The sequence below is a fragment of the Lissotriton vulgaris genome, chromosome 7, assembly GCF_964263255.1.
Source record: "Lissotriton vulgaris chromosome 7, aLisVul1.2, whole genome shotgun sequence".
NCBI classification, from domain to species: Eukaryota; Metazoa; Chordata; class Amphibia; order Caudata; family Salamandridae; genus Lissotriton; species Lissotriton vulgaris.
In genome coordinates, this window is record NC_141695.1 from 894,730,010 (window position 1) to 894,753,585 (window position 23,576).

Sequence of the window (23,576 nt, forward strand, 5' to 3'; positions counted from 1 at the left end):
GTTATAACCATTGGTACACAGACAAAATATCGATTTTTAAATATCGATATGCAAAAATATCGAAGTTTAAATATCGAAATACAAAAATATCGAAGGTAAGTAATATCGATAGTCTAAATATCGATATTGGTATGATATCAGTAATATCGAAGTTGTAAATATCGATGTTAATAATATCGAAATTAAGAACTTTGATGTTACTAATATCAATTTTTAAATAAATTTAGTGTATATTATATTGTATTTATTATGTTTTATTAATTATTTTTAATGTTATTTTATTAAATATTGTCTTTTACTACTGTAGCGGGTTGTGGGTTTATAGGGGAATAGGGTGGGAAGTAATTTAATTATGTTAAATTAATTATTAATTAGTAGGAATTATTAATTAATTAATTGAGAATTAATTTTTAAATATTTTTAATTAATTTATTAATTGACAAATATGTTCTGTAGCGGGTTATGAGTTTATAGGGGAATAAGGTGGTAAGTAATTTAATAATAATTAATTAATTGATATATGTTTGTACATATTTTAATTATTAATTAATTGGTAATTAATTTCTATTAATTAGTTAATTAATTATTATAATTTTTAACATATTTATAATTATTAATTAGTTTGTAATTAATTATTATTAATTATTTAATTACATTAATTATAGTAATTTTTTATATATATAATTTATTGTTATTCTTAATTAATTAATTGTGCAAAATAATATTAATTATTAAATTAAATTAATTACAGCAAATGTGCTAATATATTTACTTTATTGTTATTGTTAATTAATAATTAATTGGTAATTAAATAATATTAATTTTTTTTGGGTACAGGGGTATTTTTAAGGTTCAGGGTCAGTTTTCAGTTCATGGGTAAAGGGGTATTTTTAGGGTTCAGGGTCAGTTTTCAGTTTTTGGGTAAAGGGGTATTTTTAGGGTTCAGGGTCAGTTTTCAGTTCATGGGTAAAGGGGTATTTTTAGGGTTCAGGGTCAGTTTTCAGTTCATGGGTACAGGGGTATTTTTAGGGTTCAGGGTCAGTGTTCAGTTAATGGGTAAAGGGGTATTTTTAGGGTTCAGGGTCAGTTTTCAGTTTTTGGGTAAAGAGGTATTTTTAGGGTTCAGGGTCAGTTTTCAGTTCATGGGTAAAGGGGTAATTTTAGGGTTCAGGGTCAGTTTTCAGTTTTTGGGTAAAGGGGTATTTTTAGGGGTCAGGGTCAGTTTTCAGTTTTTGGGTAAAGGGGTATTTTTAGGGTTTAGGGTCAGTTTTGGGTTTTTGGGGTACAGGGATATTTTTTGGGTTCAGGGTCAGTTTTGGGTTTTTGGGTAAAGGGGTCTTTTTAGGGTTCAGGGTCAGTTTTGTGTTTTTGGGGTACAGTCGTACAGGGTAAAAATAAAATAAATTTAAATTAAATCAATTAAATGAAATAAAAAAATATAAAATTACATTTAATTATTAAGATTTTAATTTATTTTAAATGTATACGTATTAGTTTTAATTTTTTAATTATGTTTTAATATTTTTATTTAATATTTGTAACATTATATGTATTTTATAATTATTTTTACATTATTATTAATACATTTAAAAAAACGATATTTTTAATTACGATATTTTTGTACTACGATATTATTTTTTTGATATTTTTGTACTTACCTTGTTAGGGATAGGATTCCGATATTTTTGACTTCGATATTTTTGTCCCGATATTTTTGTATTTCGATATTTTTGATTTCGATATTTAGTCAGACATTCATAACCATTATGAGCCACTCTATGGTCTGGATGACATAGAATGACTCACCCCTAGGAAAGCGGACTATCAACCCAGAGAGAAAATACCAGCCATTCCACCGAAGGAATCTTTGACAAAGGCCTCTCTGGCTCATGGTTCCCCAGATACACGAATAGATAATATGATAGTAAAAGGGGATACAGCAAAAACAACGAGACAGATAGCCCGGAAAAACATTCCAAACATGCAGTCAATTAATGGGGGGAATAGTAAACCTTCTGCCACTTTAGAGATGCTCTGTTGGAATCTGGCAGGTATTAACTCAAAAATTATACAACCTGCCTGGTTGGATGTGGTAAATTTATACTTAGTATTGTGTTTCCAAGAGACCTGGGCGCTTACCCCGACACATTTACTAGGTTATCAGACTTTCCATTCACCTGCAATCGCAAGTAAGCAGGGTAGACATAGTGGGGGTCTGTGTACATATATTAGTGTCGCAGTAGGCCACAAGATCGTGAAAAAGGTATTAAGGGCATCCTATCAAATAATTGTCTTGGACGTTGGTTCTTCCATGACATTGTTGATAATTAACTTCTATAATAATATGCCCCCAGAGCTATTGGAAAAAATACTAGAAGAGCTACACCGCGCAGTTGTCCAAATTAAAGAAATACGTGGCGGCGAGTGTGTGACAGTCTTCATGGGTGATTTCAATTGTTACATATGCCCAAATGCTTTGAAGGGCATGTGTGACATCTCCATAGAAATGGATACTGATATTAATAATGATATTCCTAATCATCATTTTATACACTCTAAGACAGGGGAATTACTAAATAATTTTCTGGCCTCTTTTAATTTAGAATTTGCAAACAATTTAACCCTTCCCCGTAGACCATTCAAACCTAGTTTTCACGGTAGAGACACTAATTCGACTATTGACTTTATTCTTTTTTCACAGATGTATGCCCCTCTAATATCTTCTTGGAACACTTTAGACCACTTATATGGGGACCATTATCCCCTGTCTTTATCTATTGTGTTGCCCTCTCCAGTTTCTATGCACAATAACACCAAAACCAATTATGAGCAACCAATTGTTTTGGGGGCTCACAATGGGTATACTATTCAAATGGGATAAAATCAACCCTGCTAGACTGCTGAAGGATTTATTGACGATGAGGTGGGATGAGATACATATTTGCCTCTCCTTAAATGAACAGCCCCACTCCATCCGAGAAGCTTTTTTGAGAATACAGATCAGTCTCAAAAAATTACTTACACGACAGTTCAAGACAGGGGCTGTCACACCTAAAGTATGGTTTGATAAAGATTGTTACATAGCTTTAAAGACATTAAAGAACCTATTGCATATAACTCCAAAACCAACTATGGAGATCCGACAAGCCAGACTTATTTATCGCCTGGCTATTAAAAATAGAAAAAAAGCTTTGAAGGAAGAAGCATGGCAAAAATTGCTGTCAACATGTGAAAATCGAGATCTCTCGGCCTTCTGGAAATTTATAAATACCCCGCTCCCATGGGTAAAGATGCCGGAAAGGAACATGGACCTTGCGATTGATGGTGAGATGTGGGCCGCTTACTTCCAAAAACTATGTAGTAAACCCACATCGACGACATCAGAACCAAAGACTTCATCAAGCACAGACCTTCTTGATGAAACTCATTCCAATACTGTCTTTAGGTGGGAAGAGGTGGAGATGGCGATAAGGGAGAGTCCAGCTGGTAAGGCACCAGGCCCAGATGCCATTCCAACAGATCTTTTTAAAGCAGAAATATATTTTTGGGCACCAATATTGACCTCTGCCTTGAACTCTGCGAATATTTCGGGCCACCTCCCATCATGGGATGAGGCCGTAGTGATACCCATCTTCAAAAAGGGAGATAGGCATTCTCCATCTTGCTATAGGCCTATCTCCCTGCTTGATTCCTTAATGAAGATCGCGGGCCGCATCATACTGAAACGTCTCGAAGCATGGGCAGTGGAGGAGAACATTCTTTCAACACTCCAGTACGGCTTCAGATCAGGGAGAGGTACAGTTGAACAAACTCTGAACCTACATCTTATTATGTCCAAATATGTTGATACAAAAAACGGAAATCTGTATGTCACCTATGTAGACTTAAGCTCTGCTTTTGATTGTGTACATCATGAACAATTTTGGGACATACTGGAACTTTTGGGAGTAGACTCATCGATACTCATCTTCATTAAGGAGTTGTATAGAAACGCGGGAGCTAGAGTAAGATATGGCCCAAAAGGAGAGCGCTCGCCAAGATTTTCCATAAATAGAGGGGTTAGGCAGGGGTGCATATTGGCCCCAATGCTCTTCTCCCTCTATATTAATGCAAAAGGGGATCATCTAAAACACATTGAATGTGATTATCCAAAAGTGGCAGGGCAATCAATTCCTATCTTGCTCTATGCCGATGACGGAGTCAAGCTAGCCGGGCTGATGAGAGGTGTTACCTCGAAACCGGTCCGGTCCTCGGATGCTTGATTCCATTCTGGGAAGGACATGGCTTTTGTAGTTCGGACTGGACTGTTCCCATGGGGCACAGGGTCAGAGCTGATTTGCATATCGCCATTGTCTAACCCAGGGTGGTGTGGAGTGCAAAAAAATGATGGATTTGGGCCCAGATCTTTGGACTGGGATGAATGTGTGACATTGATCCACATTCGGTCCATCACTTGTTTTGTTTGCAAATTCCGCCCTAAGTGCGCTGGGGATGCTCAGACGTGGGTCCCAGGCACTCCACACCACTGGAGTCAAGCTAGCCGGGCTGATGAGAGGTGTTACCTCGAAACCGGTCTGGTCCTCGGATGCATGATTCCGTTCTGGGAAGGACATGGCTTTTGTAGTTCGGACTGGACTGTTCCCATGGGGCACAGGGTCAGAGCTGATTTGCATATCGCCATTGTCTAACCCAGGGTGGTGTGGAGTGCAAAAAAACGATGGATTTGGGCCCAGATCTTTGGACTGGGATGAATGTGTGACATTGATCCACATTCGGTCCATCACTTGTTTTGTTTGCAAATTCCGCCCTAAGTGCGCTGGGGATGCTCAGACGTGGGTCCCAGGCACGCCACACCACTGGAGTCAAGCTAGCCGGGCTGATGAGAGGTGTTACCTCGAAACCGGTCCGGTCCTCGGATGCTTGATTCCGTTCTGGGAAGGACATGGCTTTTGTAGTTCGGACTGGACTGTTCCCATGGGGCACAGGGTCAGAGCTGATTTGCATATCGCCGTTGTCTAACCCAGGGTGGTGTGGAGTGCAAAAAAATGATGGATTTGGGCCCAGATCTTTGGACTGGGATGAATGTGTGACATTGATCCACATTCGGTCCATCACTTGTTTTGTTTGCAAATTCCGCCCTAAGTGCGCTGGGGATGCTCAGACGTGGGTCCCAGGCACTCCACACCACTGGAGTCAAGCTAGCCGGGCTGATGAGAGGTGTTACCTCGAAACCGGTCCGGTCCTCGGATGCTTGATTCCGTTATGGGAAGGACATGGCTTTTGTAGTTCGGACTGGACTGTTCCCATGGGGCACAGGGTCAGAGCTGATTTGCATATCGCCATTGTCTAACCCAGGGTGGTGTGGAGTGCAAAAAAACGATGGATTTGGGCCCAGATCTTTGGACTGGGATGAATGTGTGACATTGATCCACATTCGGTCCATCACTTGTTTTGTTTGCAAATTCCGCCCTAAGTGCGCTGGGGATGCTCAGACGTGGGTCCCAGGCACTCCACACCACTGGAGTCAAGCTAGCCGGGCTGATGAGAGGTGTTTCCTCGAAACCGGTCCGGTCCTCGGATGCTTGATTCCGTTCTGGGAAGGACATGGCTTTTGTAGTTCAGACTGGACTGTTCCCATGGGGCACAGGGTCAGAGCTGATTTGCATATCGCCATTGTCTAACCCAGGGTGGTGTGGAGTGCAAAAAAACGATGGATTTGGGCCCAGATCTTTGGACTGGGATGAATGTGTGGCATTGATCCACATTCGGTCCATCACTTGTTTTGTTTGCAAATTCGGCCCTAAGTGCGCTGGGGATGCTCAGACGTGGGTCCCAGGCACTCCACACCACTGGAGTCAAGCTAGCCGGGCTGATGAGAGGTGTTACCTCGAAACTGGTCCGGTCCTCGGATGCTTGATTCCGTTCTGGGAAGGACATGGCTTTTGTAGTTCGGACTGGACTGTTCCCATGGGGCACAGGGTCAGAGCTGATTTGCATATCGCCATTGTCTAACCCAGGGTGGTGTGGAGTGCAAAAAAACGATGGATTTGGGCCCAGATCTTTGGACTGGGATGAATGGGTGACATTGATCCACATTCGGTCCATCACTTGTTTTGTTTGCAAATTCCGCCCTAAGTGCGCTGGGGATGCTCAGACGTGGGTCCCAGGCACTCCACACCACTGGAGTCAAGCTAGCCGGGCTGATGAGAGGTGTTACCTCGAAACCGGTCCGGTCCTCGGATGCTTGATTCCGTTCTGGGAAGGACATGGCTTTTGTAGTTCGCACTGGACTGTTCCCATGGGGCACAGGGTCAGAGCTGATTTGCATATCGCCGTTGTCTAATCCAGGGTGGTGTGGAGTGCAAAAAAACGATGGATTTGGGCCCAGATCTTTGGACTGGGATGAATGTGTGACATTGATCCACATTCGGTCCATCACTTGTTTTGTTTGCAAATTCCGCCCTAAGTGCGCTGGGGATGCTCAGACGTGGGTCCCAGGCACTCCACACCACTGGAGTCAAGCTAGCCAGGCTGATGAGAGGTGTTACCTCGAAACCGGTCCGGTCCTCGGATGCTTGATTCCGTTCTGGGAAGGACATGGCTTTTGTAGTTCGGACTGGACTGTTCCCATGGGGCACAGGGTCAGAGCTGATTTGCATATCGCCATTGTCTAACCCAGGGTGGTGTGGAGTGCAAAAAAACGATGGAATTGGGCCCAGATCTTTGGACTGGGATGAATGTGTGACATTGATCCACATTCGGTCCATCACTTGTTTTGTTTGCAAACTATGCCGATGACGCGGCAATACTTTCGCAAACTAGAGTGGGGCTACAAAGGGCAGTTACGGCATTCAGAGACTTCATGCATGACAAAGGCCTGAGAGTCAACATTGGGAAAACTTACTCAATGGTCTGTAATAAGAAGATAATTAAAAGATCATGTCCCATTTATATCGAAGAGCAAAGACCAGAGACAGTGGACAACTTCACGTACTTGGGCATTTCTGTGAACCGACACCTTTCTTGGCAGTCGGCAGTCAAAATGAGGAAACTTGCCCTTGTTAGAGCTGTTGGTGGGCTCAGAGACTTTGCAGGAAGAATAGGAGGGAGGCCTGTTAAACAGCGAATTGTTCTCTATAAAGCAAAATGCGTTGCAACAGCAATTTACGGGGCTGGCCTTTGGGGCATCGAAAAAAACATTGCCTCTATTCAAATAGAGGAAAATAACTTCCTAAGGTACTTGCTGGCAACACCTAAATCTACCTCCGTATATATGATGCATATTGAGTTAGACTTACCTTTTATTTCAGACTTAATTAAAGTGTAGCCCCCACTGTTGTGGCATAAAATTTGGACCACTATTGAAACAAATCTGAATCGAGAAGTAATACTGGATATTCTTAAACAGGAGGGGGCAAGACATACGAAATGGCTGGCTTACATTAAAAACTTTTTTTGTGGACATTGGTCGCCCAGAGTACTTTTCTGATCCTTTGACCTTGGATTCTATTTCAAGAAAAAATTTGAGAAAAACACTATTGGATCACTTGGAGACTAAAAGATGGAACCATCAAAAACTTAACTCAACACTCCAGGCGTACCAAAAGGTGACGCAGCACAAGGGGCTTCAAGCATACCTGTCCACTGACTTTTCCTGCTATGCCAGAATGCTGCTTGCCAGATTTAGACTGGGGTCATTTTTCCGTCTTATAGCTTTCCCAGTAGGAAATGATTGGTCCCGGAATCTGAGTCTTTGTCCGTGTGATGACACTTCTGTGCAATCAAATATCCATACCATTTTATTTTGTACTTATTATGCGATCCTCAGGAAAACATTATTGTAACCCCTATTAAAGAGATGGGGTCTGAGGTCCTGTAAGGACGCGTATGAGCGCTTACAGATGTTAGAGGATAGAGAAGTCATATGTATCATGGAACAGTATTTAAAATTGTTGATCAAATTTAGGAAATCTTTGCAAGGCCCATTGTAAATATGCTGTTTTTTTAGACTCTTTTATAATAATTTTTAATCATGAACCGTTTAGTTCCCCTGATCTTTCTTTTTTAAATGGTATTATTTCTTCTTATAAACTTTTTTTTTTTAATCTATTTTAATGAATTGATTAAATGTACTGTCGTATATTTTTATTCTGCTATGTTTGCTTGTATGATATTCTTTGAAATATCGAATAAAGCTTATTTGATTTGATTTGATTTGATTATAACTAATCGTTCTCAGATTCCTAATTTGGCCGCGATTATTAGTAGATTTTATTGTGCTGTGGATAAGGCTTTGTAAACCTGCCTTGATCTGTTGTAGGTTTTGTGTAATCTAATCCAATCTGGATGCTAGTGAGATATGGGAACTGATTGTCGGGTCTTGGAGCAAGGAGGCGATGGGGGTGTTGATACCAGTGGTAGTGGAGTACTGTTGTCCATAGGGGTCCAGCAGAGGAGAGGTGGAGTTGAAGGTGGAAGAAAGCTCAAAGATTGGTGGACGATAGCTCAAACGCAGAAGGGTAAAAGGAAGTGCTAAAGCATGTTACTGAGTGGGATAGGGGAATATTGTGATTGTCATTGGTTGAGGCATGGAGGGGGTCAGAGGTATAGTCAGGGCGAAGTAATGATTTCCATGGCTATGTGACTCAGGAGTAATTGCTCTGGGTGTGGGATGTGGAAGTTATTTGATATGACGATTGCTAGAGGGGGGCTCGGACCCAATTGTAGATGTAGGTGAGTTCATGTTGCAAGCACTGGTAGGAAGGACTTCAGAGGGGGTGGATACCGTACTGGATACAGATTTTTTAGATGAGAGAGAAGGTTTCCTCAAATATTTCATACACACATATTTAAATATTACCTCTTACAATTCAAAGAATGAGAGTTGAAACCAATTTCGATTTGAGCAGACTGTTTGAGCTCCGCATCAGAAACAGAGAGCTTCTCCCATTTCAGACACACTTCAGATAATTTAAAAATACCAACTTACAAGGAATGAGCATCCCACCTCTGTTATGGCCTGCATGTCCTACCATGAACCCATAGAAAGTCCACCACTAGGCTTATTCCAATATGACCAGGTGAGAGCGGGGTCAACTAGCACTTTCCTTTGGCAATGGTTCTTTGCGCTTGTGAGAAATGAGGGGCTGTCTTACCTCCTTTTGAGGAAAGCTTTTCCTCTGCAAATAGCTACGACTGTCCAGGTCTCACTGAAAGCCACTCCTGAACACCATTCTGGTAACATGATTACTCCCTGAATGACACGCCAAGGCATTCCAGTCTAATGCCAGTACAGACAGCACTACAGCTAGGGAGCTATCTTACTCACTGAGTGTACTTTTGACTCAGTGCATTTGAGTCATCACGCGCAGGCACACGGACCATACAGCCTGCGCTGAATCAGGCAGGCGTGGTGGAAAAACTCAAACATTTTCGGTTCCAAGAAGATGACACTTAGTTGAGTTTTTCCTGGTAAGATTACATTTAAAACTAAATGATAAAAAAATGATACCTAAAGTTCATGCTCTTTGAGGTTAAACAACACTTCTTAGTTATGTCATTACTTATACTGGTTTTATATAGAACTACATGTTGACTTGCAGTTATATTAGAACGTCTGAAAGGCTTTCTGAATCCTAGTGCCCAGATGATTACTTCCATCCATGGCATCAAAACAATACCACAATATGGTATGTAAAGAAAATCAAGCACAATCTGGCAGTGTTTCAGCGCTTAGACTGGAGGCATAGATGGAAGAGAGAAGGGCATCAGAGGGGATCAAAGGTCAAGGAGTGGTGACCTATAGCAATGTATGTGTCCAGCCACTGCCTTGAGGGGATGAAAATAGGGGATGGAAAGCGGGAGGTTTGGTGTTTGAAAAAGCTTGTTGGATGTTTGAGAACCTGGAGGCCTCTTCTGTATGTTGAGTCTCACTCTTAATGTAAGTGACAATGCACAGCCTGTGTAATGCAGAACAGGGAATTCAACCAGCAGAAAACTAGCAACACTGAATTTCAGCTGCTAAATAGTTTTAAAAAGCAATATCAAAAATATGACATTTAGGGCCAGATGTACAACCATTTGGAATTGAGACTCGCAAATTGCGAAAAATAGCGAGTCGCAATTCCAAATGTCAGAGACACTGTTAGCGATTCCAAGGGGGGTCGCAAAATGCAAGGCTCATCAATATTCATGAGGAACTCGCATTTTGCAACCCCATTTAGAAAGGCTGGCCCTCCCAGGGATGGTGGCCTGCTGGGCTCAGCAGACCACCATGTCTGGGACTGCTTTCAAATAAAGCAGCTTTTTTTTAAAAATGCAGCCCGTTTTCCTTTTTTTTAAAAATGCAGCCCGTTTTCCTTAAAGGAAAACGGGATGCATTTAAAAAAATAAAAATTAAATGTTTTCATTTCATTATTTAAGGGCAGGCAGTGGGCCTTGGGACGGATGTATGACATTACAACGCATGCTTTTACCACGCATGCTTTTACAACGCAAGTATTACAATGCAAACCTTTACAACGCATAGCGCTTTGGGGTGCCGGATAGTGAATAGTTTAATTTACTATTCCAACTCCAGTCCCCGTGGACACTAGGGAAGGTGTTGGATAGTAAATTAAATCTATTCCCTATCCTAGAGCGCCCCCCAGTGCAATGCGTTGTAATGCTTTGCGTTGTAATAGTTGCGTTGTAAAGGCACTGCGTGGTAAAAGTTGCGTTGTAAAGGATGTTCCCCCCCTTGGGACCACTGCCTGCCCTTAAAAAATATTTTTGCATGCATATGCAAAGGGGAAGGGGTCCCCTAGGGACCCCTTCCCATTTGCAACTGCATTACCACCTACTTAAAGTAGGTGGTAACTTGCGAAACAGTCACACATAGGGCTCAGAGTCACAAATAGGAAGGGACGCTCTTGAAAAGCCCCTTTCTAATTTCAAGTCGCAAACACTATTTAGCGAGTAGCTAATAAATTACAACTCGCTAAATAGCATTTGTACATGGCCCTGTAGGGTTTTTGCACGCGCAAACCAGTTGCAGACCCATTTGCGCATGCAAAAACGGGTCGTACACCTGGTCTTTAATTATTAAAGAGGATATCCCACACACGGAAAGGTCAGCAGTGATCAAGTTTGAGGGCGAGCTCTGTAATTGGGTAAAAATGCACAGATGGACATGAAGTAAAGTAACTAAGATATTTCCAGTTGTAGAAGGAGGCAGGTTTTATAGATTTGCTAAGCTGCCAGCAGCCTGCGCAGAAACAGACTTCTGACTCTTGACTTGTAAAAATCTCAAATATCTTCATATTCTCCAACATTACCAAGAAAGTCTTTGAAAAGAGCGTCGAACGCAGTGCAGTTCAAATTCCAGAGTATATAAATGCCTGAGTATTAAAAAGCACATTTCTTTTCATGAGAACGTCCAAATGACAAGAGCCAGACATTCCTAAGGACTTGTTTTTCTCTGAAAGTTGCTATGGTCATAATCTTCATTGTTATGAGTGGATCAGAGATACAGTCTAAAACTTCCATTTTAGGAAGATTATAAACATATGGCTGTGATATATTGGTACTTGATAACTTCTACAACTTTTAATGTTAAAAAAATTATAAATCTTTAAAAATCGCCACATTTCTCTAAAGTGTAATAGATGTCTCACATCTGAAATGTTATTGTTCTGTTGTATTATTGTATAACACATTTGTAACGTTAATATGGGCTTGTAGCGCTTTAGGAAAATGGATGGTCTTTACGCATGTTTCTAGGATTTCTCAATTAGCAGAGGCATAATGTTCACTTTTATTAAGATCAGACTTTCTGATGCTTTGGTTAGTACATGGCTGCATATGCTGCAATCAATCAATCAATCAAGACATTTGTTAAGCGCGCTACATACCCGTGAGGGTCTCAAGGTGCTTGTGGGGTGGCGGGGGGGGGGGGGGGGGGGTAGGGATGGTGCTGCTACTGATCGAAGAGCCAAGTTTTGAGAAGACTTCTGAAGGCCAGGAGATCTTGACTCTGCCGTAGGTTAGTGAGGATGGTGTTGCAAGTCTTGGCGACAAGGTGGGAGAAGGATCTGCCGCCGGCGGTTGTTCTTCGGATGCGCGGCACTCTGGCGAGGGCGAGGTCGGCGGGGCGGAGCTTGCAGGTAGGGGCCTAGAAGCGGAGTCATTTGTTGAGGTACGCTGGGCCGGCATTGTGGAGGGCCTTGTGTGCGCGTGGGTGAGGAGTTTGAAGGTTATCCTCTTGTTGACGGGGAGCCAGTGTAGGTCTCTGAGGTGCGGTGTGATGTGGCTGCGGCGGGGGTTGTCGAGGATCAGTCGTGCCGAGGCCTTCTGGATGCGTTGCAGCCGTCTCAGGAGCTTGTTTGATGTTCCTGTGTAGAGGGCATCTCCATATTCCACCCTGCTGGTGACGAGGGCCTGGGTTACAGTTCTTCTCGCTTCGGTGGGGATCCACTTAAAGATCCTGCGGAGCATTCGTAGGGTGTTGAAGCAGGATGAGGATACGGCATTGACCTGTTTAGTCATGGAGAGGGTGGAGTCAAGGATGACCCCCAAGTTGCGTGCGTGGTCAGTGGGTGTCGGGCTGTTCCCAGTGATGTCGGCCACCAGGAGTCATCCCATGCCGACGGGTGGAGCCGAGGATGAGGACCTCCGTTTTGTCCAAGTCCAGCTTCAGTCGGCTGTTCCTCATCCAAATCGGCGACGGCCTTCATTCCTTCATGGAGGTTGGTTTTGGCAGTATGAGCGTCTTTGGTGAGGGAGATGATCAGCTGGGTATCGTCGGCGTAGGAGATGATGTTGAGGTCGTGCTGACTGGCGACGGAGGCGAGGGGTGCCATGTATATGTTGAACAGCGTTGGGCTGAGGGAGGAGCCCTGGGGTACACCGCAGGTGATCTTGGTGGCGGTGGAGCTGAAGGGGGGGAGGCGGACGCTCTGTGTTCTTCCGGCGAGGAAGGATGTGTTCCAGTCCAGAGCCTTCTCTTGGATCCCGGCGGTGTGTAGGCATGTTCGTAGTGAGCGGTGGCAGACCGTGTTGAAGGCGGCTGACAGGTCCAACTGTTGTTTCCCCTTTGTCGAGCAGGGTCCTGATGTCATCAGTGGTGGCGATGAGGGCGGTTTCGGTGCTGTAGTTGCTGCGGAAGCCTGATTGCGATGGGTCCAGGATGTTGTTGACCTCAAGGTAGCGGGTCCGATGTTTGTTGACGATTTTCTCGGTGACCTTTGCCGGGAACGGGAGCAGGGAGATGGGACGGAAGTTCTTGAGGTCCATGGGGTCCACCTTGGGTTTCTTGAGTAAGGTGTTGATCTCGGCGTGCTTCCAGGTCTCGGGGAAGGTTGCTGTCTCGAGGGAGGTGTTGATGACTTTCCGGAGATGGGGTGCCATGATTGTGCTGGCTTTGTTGAAGACGTGGTGTGGGCATGGGTCAGACGGGGATCCAGAGTGGACGGAGTTCATGGTCTTGATGGTTTCACCATCGTTAATGTTGGACCATGCGATCAGGCGGCCGGTGGTTGTGGCGGTGGGGGTCTCGATGGTTGGCGGGGTGGTCCTGGCATTGAAGCTGTGGTGGATGTCTGCGATCTTGCGGTGGAAGTAGGTGGCCAGTGAGTCGCACAGGTCCTGCGAAGCGGGGATGTCTTTGGTGTTGGAGCTGGGATTGGAGAGTTCCTTCACTATGCTGAAGAGCTCTTTGCTGTTGTGTGCATTGTAATCAAGGTGGTTCTTGAATGCGGTCCTCTTGGCGGTTCTTATGAGTTGATGGTGTCTGCGGGTGGCGTTTTTGAGGGTTGTGGGGTTGTCTGCTGATCGTTCACGGAGCCAGTTCTTCTCCAGTTTCCGGCATGTACGCTTGGAGGCTTGGAGGTCTTCAGTGAACCAGGTGGCTTTCTTGCTGGTTTGGTTGTTGGAGGGTGTCTTGAGCGGGCGAGGGTGTTGACGTAGTTGTTGAGCCACTGTCGGAGGTTTAGGGCGGCGGTGTCGGGCTTGGTGGGGTCAGCTGGTGAGTTCTGGGCGAGGGCGGTGGCTAGCTGTTCTTCGGTGACTTTTCCCCAGCAGCAACGGGGCATCTGTTGGGTGAGGCAATGTGCGGTGGCTTCCTGAAGATGAAGAGGATGCAGCGGTGGTCGGTCCAGTGGGGTTCGGTGGTGTGGTTGAAGGAGACGTGGGGCTTGCGAAGAAGATGGGGTCTAGCCTGTGACCAGCGGCATGTGTGGGTGTTGTCACAAGCTGTCTGAGTCCGAGGTTGGTGAGGTTGTCGATCAGGGTGGTGGAGTTGACGTCGTTGTTGTTCTCGAGGTGGAAGTTCAGGTCCCCGAGGAGGATGTAGTCAGTGGAGGCGAGGGCGTGGTTGCTGATGAGGTCGGTGATGGAGTCGCTGAACAGTGGTTTGGGTCCGGAGAGTCTGTAGATGAGGGTTCCTCTGAGGGTGGTATTGGGGTCGGTGTGAATCTGGAAGTGCAGGTGTTCGGCAGTGCTGAGGGTGTTGTCGGTGTTGGTCGAGAGACGCTGAGGGTGTTCTTGTGGACGATGGCAATTTCAACTCCTGTTCCATTGATGCAGTCTCTGTGGGCGATCTTGTATCCTTCCGGGATGGCTATGGCGATGTCTGGTGCCGAGGCGGGGGTCAGCCAGGTCTCTGTCCGGAAGGTGACGTCTGGGGCGGTTGAGTCGAGGAGGTCCCAGATTTCGACGGCGTGTTTGCGGGTGGAACAGGTGTTGAGGAGGATGCACCTCAGGTGGTTGGGTTCCTTGGTTTGTGGTTTAGCGGGTCGGATACTGGTGAATCTGCAGTTCCGGAAGATAAAGGGCCCTTGGGTGCGCTTCGGGGTGGCCCAGTAGCATGTGTGTTCTCGCTCGGGGTTAAGTGCGTGGAGGGTGCTGGTGTCGTAGTATGCCAAACAGAACAAATAGCCAGACTCGGGGTCGAGCCTGGGACAAAAGAAGAAGGGCGCAACTAGGGCTAAAAATAATACCATGCTGTTCATCCCTAGGAGCTGGCTTCTGGTTTATAATATGAAGGACTGGTGCCTATTTCAAAAATCACTTTTTAGGCATTGTATTTTTGTATTTTTTGGAATGTATGTTTGGTGTTTTTGAAATTCAGTATTGATTTTGTACATATTGAACACTTGTATATATTGCGCACATTGTTTTCTGAATGTATTCTTTATTGTTTGATAATTTTTCTTTTGATGACATACAAAAAATTCAATGAAAAAGTAAAATAAGACGAAAAAACTAAAATAAAATAGTAGATCACTCAGTACTGGTAGGCTGGGTGTGATCAAATGATAAAAAAGTAAACCTGTCTGGCTATTTGTTCTGTTTGATATATTGCAGTGGTCCAAGCCGGTCAGAAATAGGACCCAAACCTTCCTTGTTGCCCCGGTGACGTAGTGTAGTCGGGTGTCGTGGTGTCTTCGGGGTCCAGGGGTTCTGGCACTGGGGCGCTGTCCAGGCGCGGACGAGCCCAGATGGGCTTGCCTTATAAGGGGATGTGGGAGGGAGGGGCAGGTGGGAGCGGGGTGGCGAATGGGAGCGCGGGGCGGGCCGAAGGGGGGCAGCGGCGGGAAGAACGGGACAGAGAGAAGCCGAAGGCTGAAGGGGGCGGGGTAGGGGTGCTACACAGCGGCGCAGGGCAACAGAAGCAGTGAGAAAATAAAATACAAATACAGATACAAGTGGCACAGTTACAGAAAATAGAATAAAATGAAAATAAAGATGGCACAGTACAGACTAGAGCGCAGAACAGGAGCAAAAGGCACAGAACAGTGTTACCAGTGGAGGGGGGGAGCGGCGAACTCCTGAGGCAGCAGCAGCTGGCTCCGAGGCAGGAGCACACAGGCGGAGCTGTGCAGTGTGGGGGACAGCCTGATCTGCAAGCTAGCTCAAGGGTCGCTCCCTCTACCACGCAGCACATGCTGCCATATAAGGGGATGTGGGAGGGAGGGGCAGCTGGGAGGTAGGAGATGGGAGCAGGGTGGCGAATGGGAGCGCGGGAGGGCCGCAGGGTGGCTGTGGCAGGAAGAACGGGACAGAGAGAAGCCCAAAGCTGAAGGGGGCGGTGCAGGGGCGCTATACAGTGACGCAGGGCAACAGAAGCAGTGAGAAAATAAAATACAAATACAGATACAAGTGGCACAGTTACAGAAAATAGAATAAAATGAAAATAAAGATGGCACAGTACAGACTAGAGCGCAGAACAGGAGCAAAAGGCACAGAACAGAGTTACCAGTGGAGGGGGGGAGCGGCGAACTCCCGAGGCGGCAGGAGCTGGCACCGAGGCAGGAGCACACAGGCGGAGCTGTGCGGTGTGGGGGGCGGCCTGACCTGCAAGCAAGGTCAAGGGTCACTGCAGTTTGATTTGAACAGCAAAGTTTACAATTGTCCATTCCTGGTTCTACATTATCAGAGACAATGAGTAACGTCTTTTGAAAGTTATATAAGTGCAAAGCTGTATTATTCACATTAGTGTATTTTAAGTTGGCTAGTGTATTCGGGTGGTTGTACAAGACAGGGTTGTGTAAAAATGGAGTGAAGCAGTCCATGTCATGTAGGTACTGTTTTTGACGTTCTCATTTTGGTACCTATTTCATATCTATATAGTAATAAGAGGCAGGAGTGGGGCGCAGAGACTAGAGGGGCTCACTAAGGAGTGCGGGGCTCAGGGTTTGATCCCTGGTGGAAGCTCAACTCAGCACCATGTGACTCTGGGCAATAGCTCACGTTATCTCCCTGATGGCCCCCAGCGCCTTAAGACCCTTATGGGTCGATTATTTTGCACTTTACAAAATACCAGATTTAGGATTCATAAAAATGACCTGTTGGGATTTTTATTCGGAACTTGTGGGACATTGTTGCATTTTTCTGAAAGACTGCCCTAAATAAGGTGCACCCTTCAATGCTGTTTTTAGCCCATGACCCTGTAATGAATGGCCCACCATCAGATGCTCTTCAGTTGGAAACTAAGAGGTTACCCCCTTCTAAATGAGGTGGGAATCAATGAGTGGGGCACTCCTGAAAATCATTGAATTTTGGTGAGTTGCCTGTGACACTAAATGAGACCCTTAGTCACAAAATAGTTGGTTACTACTGCTATGTGCTGGTTTTGTTCCATTTAGAGTTCAGATCTGTACAGGCACTTTAATTTTTAAATTAAAGTATGCAAATGCTATGAGAAGCACAGACAATGTTATATACAGCATCTATTTTAGGACAGTCTCATTCCTCACTCCTCATCCCTTCTTCTCATCCGTATTTCCCATTCCTATTTTTCATCCATCATCACTACTTCTCATTTATCACCCCTACTTCTCTTCTCTGGTTCTCTTCTATCATTACTACTTCTCATCCCTAGTTCTCATCCCTATTTCTTATCTATCCTCCCTACTTCTCATCCATCATCCCTGCTTCTCATCCATCGCCCCTACTTCTTTTCCATCATCCCTACTTCTCAAATGTCATTGCTGCTTCTCATCCCAACTTCTCATCCATAATCCCTACTTCTTATCCCTACTCCTCACCAATAATCCCTACTTCTTTTCTCATCCCTCAGTTATACCAAAACACTTTCAATGTTTCAAAACACCCCTTCACACTGATTGGCTGGCAACAGACTTTCAGAGCTAAGAGAGAGGGGTGCATTTTATTGTTCTAGCCAGTGAAGTCTTGCCATGATACATGCTGGTTCAGGACAGAGGAGAGAAAATACAAATGATGGGCCATATTATCAAGAACGGCTTTAGAATTATCGCTGCTTTAGCGGCAGGTAACTGCTGCTAAAGCTTCGATAATGGGCTTGATAATATGCCCTTGTGAATTCCCATAGAAGCCCAGGTTCACACCAGAACCTGAGCTTCTATGGGAATTAACAAGGGCATATTATCAAGCCCATTATCGTCGCTTTAGTGGCAGTTTCCTGTTATCGCTGTTCCTTGATAATATGGCCCGATGTTTTCTTCTAGTGAACCCAAGGCTGTGCAGTCTTTCATTGTATTGAAGTAGGTGCTTTTCTGTTTACACAGGCCTCTGCAAAGCTCTGATGATTTAGGGAAGACAAGGTACCTCCAACCTGAACCATAAATCAACACTTGGAGAGAGGGCCAAGTAGGTAATTTCCTCAACAAGATGTAAATGATCTTGAGAGAGAGGTGCATCATTGGAGGGAGCCTTGGGGAGTACCAAACCCACCAACAATACTTAAAAGGCCCAACAGTCAACAGACTCATTCATTTCATGTGCTCAAGGAAATAGGCACATTGACTACGTATCTTGGCAGGAACACATTTGGATAGTCCATAGAGTTTAACTTCCCCACTGATGGCATGGAGTAAGAGGACAAGGAGATGAATTCTGCCCATACTCAGTATGACAAAAGAGAGGAAGAAGTGGCCGTCGGTTATGAAAGTAATCCTGCAAATAGGCTGAAGAGCAATGGTGGAAGCAAGAAGCAATAAGATTGCAATCATCTACTGTTGTCACAGGTTCACACCAGTACAGCAATGGCCATGGCACTGAACAACTATACAATGCATTGTTAATTGGCATTGGACATGGGGCTATTACTAATATTCACCAGTTATAGTAAACTGAAGTAAGTATAACTCGTGCCCGCCATGGACAGAGATGTAATCAACAATGTCATTTCAGATGTCATCAGTGATATTACCAATGATGTCACAGAACATGTCAAGACTGAAGTAATATGTGAGGACATAAGCTGTACACGGACGGAGGGAGCAAGTTATAATTCCTTCAGTTAACTATAACTGGTGAATTTAAATGTTTTTTTAGTTTTAAATGTTATGTTTTAACTGACTTTATCACCTTACTATAACGTCACTATAATCGTTGTAGTTTTCTGTGAATTCCTGATGTATTGTCAATGTAAAGTAAGATATTATTACTTGGCCTTACTATACTATCAGTTTAACCTTTGCTTTTTTTCAGTGAATTTCTAAGGTTTTTTAATGAAAGTAAGATATTATTACTGACCTAACTATACCATCAATTTAAACTTTGTTTATTTTTCAGTGAATTTCTGAGGTCTTTTTTACGTAAAGTAAGATATTATTACCTGACCTAACTATACCATTGCTTTAACCTTTGATCTTTTTAGTGAATTTCTGAGGTTTATTAAACAAAAAAGTCAGATAAACAGATGTCATTTTAAATAAGGCAGACCTACAGACTTTGTTAGAGGGTCAGAATATCAAAATATACAAGGCTGGCCTATAGCTTGGGCACGTGGTCAGCACATCAACCTATATAGAGGACACCTATTGGCTTTGTCAAGAAATCACAATAATTTAGCAATCACTATAATCCAGTGTGTATCCAAGTACATTCTTGGGATCAGTGTCTCAAAAATACTATAAATAAAGCATTTTAATTTAAAACAACCATACACGTGTTGAGTCTTTTTTACATGCCTCAGGCCACAAAATGAAGTCATAGGACCAACCACATGGAGACCCTGCACTAGCACTGAAGAGCATACAGGTCCAGCTCCAGCTCGAAGTTCGTAAACCCATTGTGTGCTTCGGACGGCCCCTGGCCGTTCGACGTCACGGTGGGCGTGTGCTGACGACAACCGGGGGCTGTCCACATCCCGCCCACTCAATAAAACTCCTGCACAGCGCAAAAATTCGCGCAGCACGGAAGGAGTTAAAAAAACATTTGGTAAGTGCTCCTGGGGTCATGCATTCATTGACCCAGGAGACTAACTGCAACTTTTGGGGTCTTGGACAACAGTACACTTGCACATACCTCAACACCTCTATCTGCACAGGACCTGTGGATTGAAGTATATAAGGTACAACAAATAGCATAACCAAGTGCCATGCATATGCGGGAAATGTGTAATTGCAAATCATTAAAGCAAACACAGCAGTAACAGCATTTGTCTCACATTAATATAAAGTGGTTATGAGGTACGCACAAAAATGGACACGTCAATTACAGTTCCTGATAATGTATGACAAGTTAACACACTCCATGTGTGGCTGGATAAATAACTAACATTCACACATCTCAACTTACATCATAGGGAGAAGTGCAAGATAAATGATGTTGACATAGGCCAAGCCAAGCTATAATACTTATCAAATGAAATACCACCCAATGCAATGTCCGTCCAAATTGGATTTCATACCACATATCCATCCATTGAACATTTCCCCTAGTCCTGTGTAACTCTAGCACTGGTTCCAATGTCAGATAATGCTAGTCACTTCAAATTGATCAGGAACCAGGGAGGAAACAAACACAACTGTAGTCATGCATCACACAGTATCCAATAATATCAAATAGTTAGAAAAGTAATGGCAGGACACAGGTGTGCTAAACAAAGCAGATGTTTAATTTGGCAAAAACAATTAGATGTAGTAAACCAAAGGCCAATGGGCAGTCAATTTTCACATTGTGCTGTCCAGCACACTACTGTGCCCTTCATGAAACTGCCAGGGAAACCTCCTCACAAAGGGGCATCAATTGGGCATGTCAGGCACCTCGAAGATGTTACTTGGGATGGGGTGAGTGGGGTCTTGAAGAAAGATGGAGTGTCAATGTCTGATGTGTTTCGGAATGTTGTGGGTGCAGTTTCATGTGTTTTAGTTGTATGTGCTGCAAGTATGGGTGTGTCTTGTTTCTTAGGTGTCTGTTCTGTGTGTGATTGTTTCTGTCTGAGTTTCTTAGGTGTATAGTGTGAGTGATGTGTCTGTGGATGGTGATACAGCAGAAGTGCAGGGTGTGTGTGTTGTGACTGCTGATGTGGTGATGACTGTGGGTGTGGATGTCTGTGTGTTCTGTATCAATTTGTGATGAGGTTGTTGTCCTGAATGTGGGTGTGAAGGTGTGGTGGGGGTATGATGTGTGCCTGTGTGTTGTCTCCTGTGCTGTGTCGAGATGTGATGAGAGAGTGATGTGAGTATGTGGGTGTGGTGTAGTCAGTGGTGGCTACGGTGTCTATTCATTGTGTAATTGCATTTTGTGTGGGGGTGTTTGCGTGTGTGTATGTGTGTGTGTGCTGCTCGGGTCTGTATGGGTGGGTGCATGGCAATGTGTGTGTGTGTTTTGGGCAGGTTTGGTTATAGGGAATTTGGATGGGTACGTGCCAGGTGGAAGAACATAAAGTTGGGGTGCATGGGAAGTGCATTGAGTGAGGAGACCAGAGCTAACAGAGCTCTGTGAGCCAGACATGGCACTGTGAATGCCTTCCTGGTAGGCCACCATCTGCTGCAGATGGGTATCTTGCCCCTGGATGGCATTCAGGAGTACAATATGACCCATAGAGATGTGCCTCTCGAAGTCAATAGCTTCCTCACTCATCGCAGTGGAGGGGACAGGGACCGAGGTGCATGGGCAAAGGAGATGGCTCTCCTCTGAGGGGAGCAGGCCCAGCCAACTGTTTGGTGAACAACAGGGAGGGTGGCGATGGAACTGTGTATGGTGGACAAGGATGACAGAGGAACTAATTCTGTGGGGGTCCACCACCACTCAGGAGTGTCCACCCTAGGATGATTCTGTATCTGAAGAACTCGAGCTTGTTGTCGGAAGTCCATAAGTTCCTCAGGAGCAGTACCCTCAATTGGCCCACCTTCTGTCAGCCTCGACTCTGATTCTGTGTTAACAGAGGTTCAGGATGGGCAGATGAGGGGGAGGGAATTAAGGACAGTACGGCGGGGAGGGAGATCTGCAAAGACACCACAAAATACATTGAATAATGATTCTCTTTCTACTACTAGAACCTTATAATTAAATTGTTCTTAGAAATTATAAGACTCTTATAATTACCTGTAAAATAATATTCGTTGCCTATATGATTAACTGCCTTCTTATCAGGAAAGCCTTTTGTGTTTGGCATTCCTTTTAACTGCAATTGTTGGTTGTTTTACATTTTTGGAAAGAAACATGGGCATGAAGGTTCCAATTGCTCTGTTCGTTTTCAATGTGTTATTAAATAAAGAGTCTTTCACTAATGTCTCTGCCTTTTGTATTGTTAACAAGAAAAAGAAGGTTCCACAGTGTTTGTATTCCTTAATGGCAAAATATGTCCCCAAAGACTTTACATTCCTTAATTGCACTTAAATGTTTCCCAAGACACGATTCTTTCTCCAGAAATCGTAGTCTACATGTATTCAAATCCTCTTGGATCTTTCTTTGCCAATAACACAAGTAATTCTTTGCAAGCGTCTTTAAATGTCAAGTAGCAAGATTAGTTACTGTTCTTTGGAAGAGCGCGCGCATTTACTTAGAATCGAGCGTTGCACTCTAAAAATAATCAGCAGGTCAAAGAAACAGCAGATAGTCTTAGCTGCTCTTCTTTACACAAAACGGGACTCCTAGCATCTGCAATGAGACTCGAACCACGCTTGGGAGAACAAGAACGACGATCCTCTTCCGACCGGGGCTCTGCATAATCCGCATCCAGCAGATGGGCGTGGTTCTTTAAATAGACACTCCTGCTACTATGGAAGCCGCGGTTGTTCAAACTATGAGCATGTGTTTACCACGGTACCAATTAACTTCAAAAATAAAGCAGAGGCAATTTGGTTGCTGGGTCCCTCCACGTCCAAACTGTAACATCCGGACTCACTGTGACCAGCTGTGTCTCCAATGACGTCACGCTGGCCTCGTCTCCTTCGTTTGCCCTGGATGAATCTGAAATGACATCTAAAACTGGTTTATTGCAACTGTGATTCCACACCAGACCATCACATATCAACAGAAAACATTTATTAAGTGCACATATCACATAAGCTTCATGGTTCACTATATATGCTTCAACATTAGCATGAGCACATGCATGCATGCTACCTAACCTGGAAACAGTTTGAAAACAGTCGGTTCAAGTTATGTCATAACCGCAGACACCTCCAAATGTATTGATGGACTTGCCTACACTCCGTCCTTATGTCCATACTAGGATTGACCACCTTGTATACTTTGGCACTTGTAGTATACCATAGTAAAATGATGTTACCGAATAGGATGGCTTCAAAGTATACATTTCCACAGTGTTCACACAAGGCTCAGATTTCATTAAATGATCATTTACCTTACAACACATCATGATGTCATGAAGGTCAAGTTAAAGACCAATGTGCCTTGGCAGCAGTGAAGTCACACGCAAATTCTCATTGCTCACTGATGACGCTTCTGACTTGAAACATCATCATATATCCACAACCAAAAAAGTCTTATGAAAGCTGTTCTGAAATAGCTAAAGCTATGTATAACATGTAGCATAGAAAAGTAGCCTGGAGACATTGCGGGCCAAAGTTTGGGGAGATAGATACTCCATATGCACACAGCGTAAGACTTCTTATAGGCATATAAAAATCCCCAATCCTGCTTGGTACAGATGATTACACCATTCATAGAATGCATTCCTACAGGTCAATACACCATTGAAGGTTGTTGCGTGTCATGAATGTCTATGACATGAAGATGTGGGATCACTATAGTCCTATGGGATGGCACATCACAGCCCTATTTGGTATAGCAAACACAAATTGCCTTGTAAGGATGAGCGTAGACACTCACATATTACCTCTACATTTCCACATCTCACT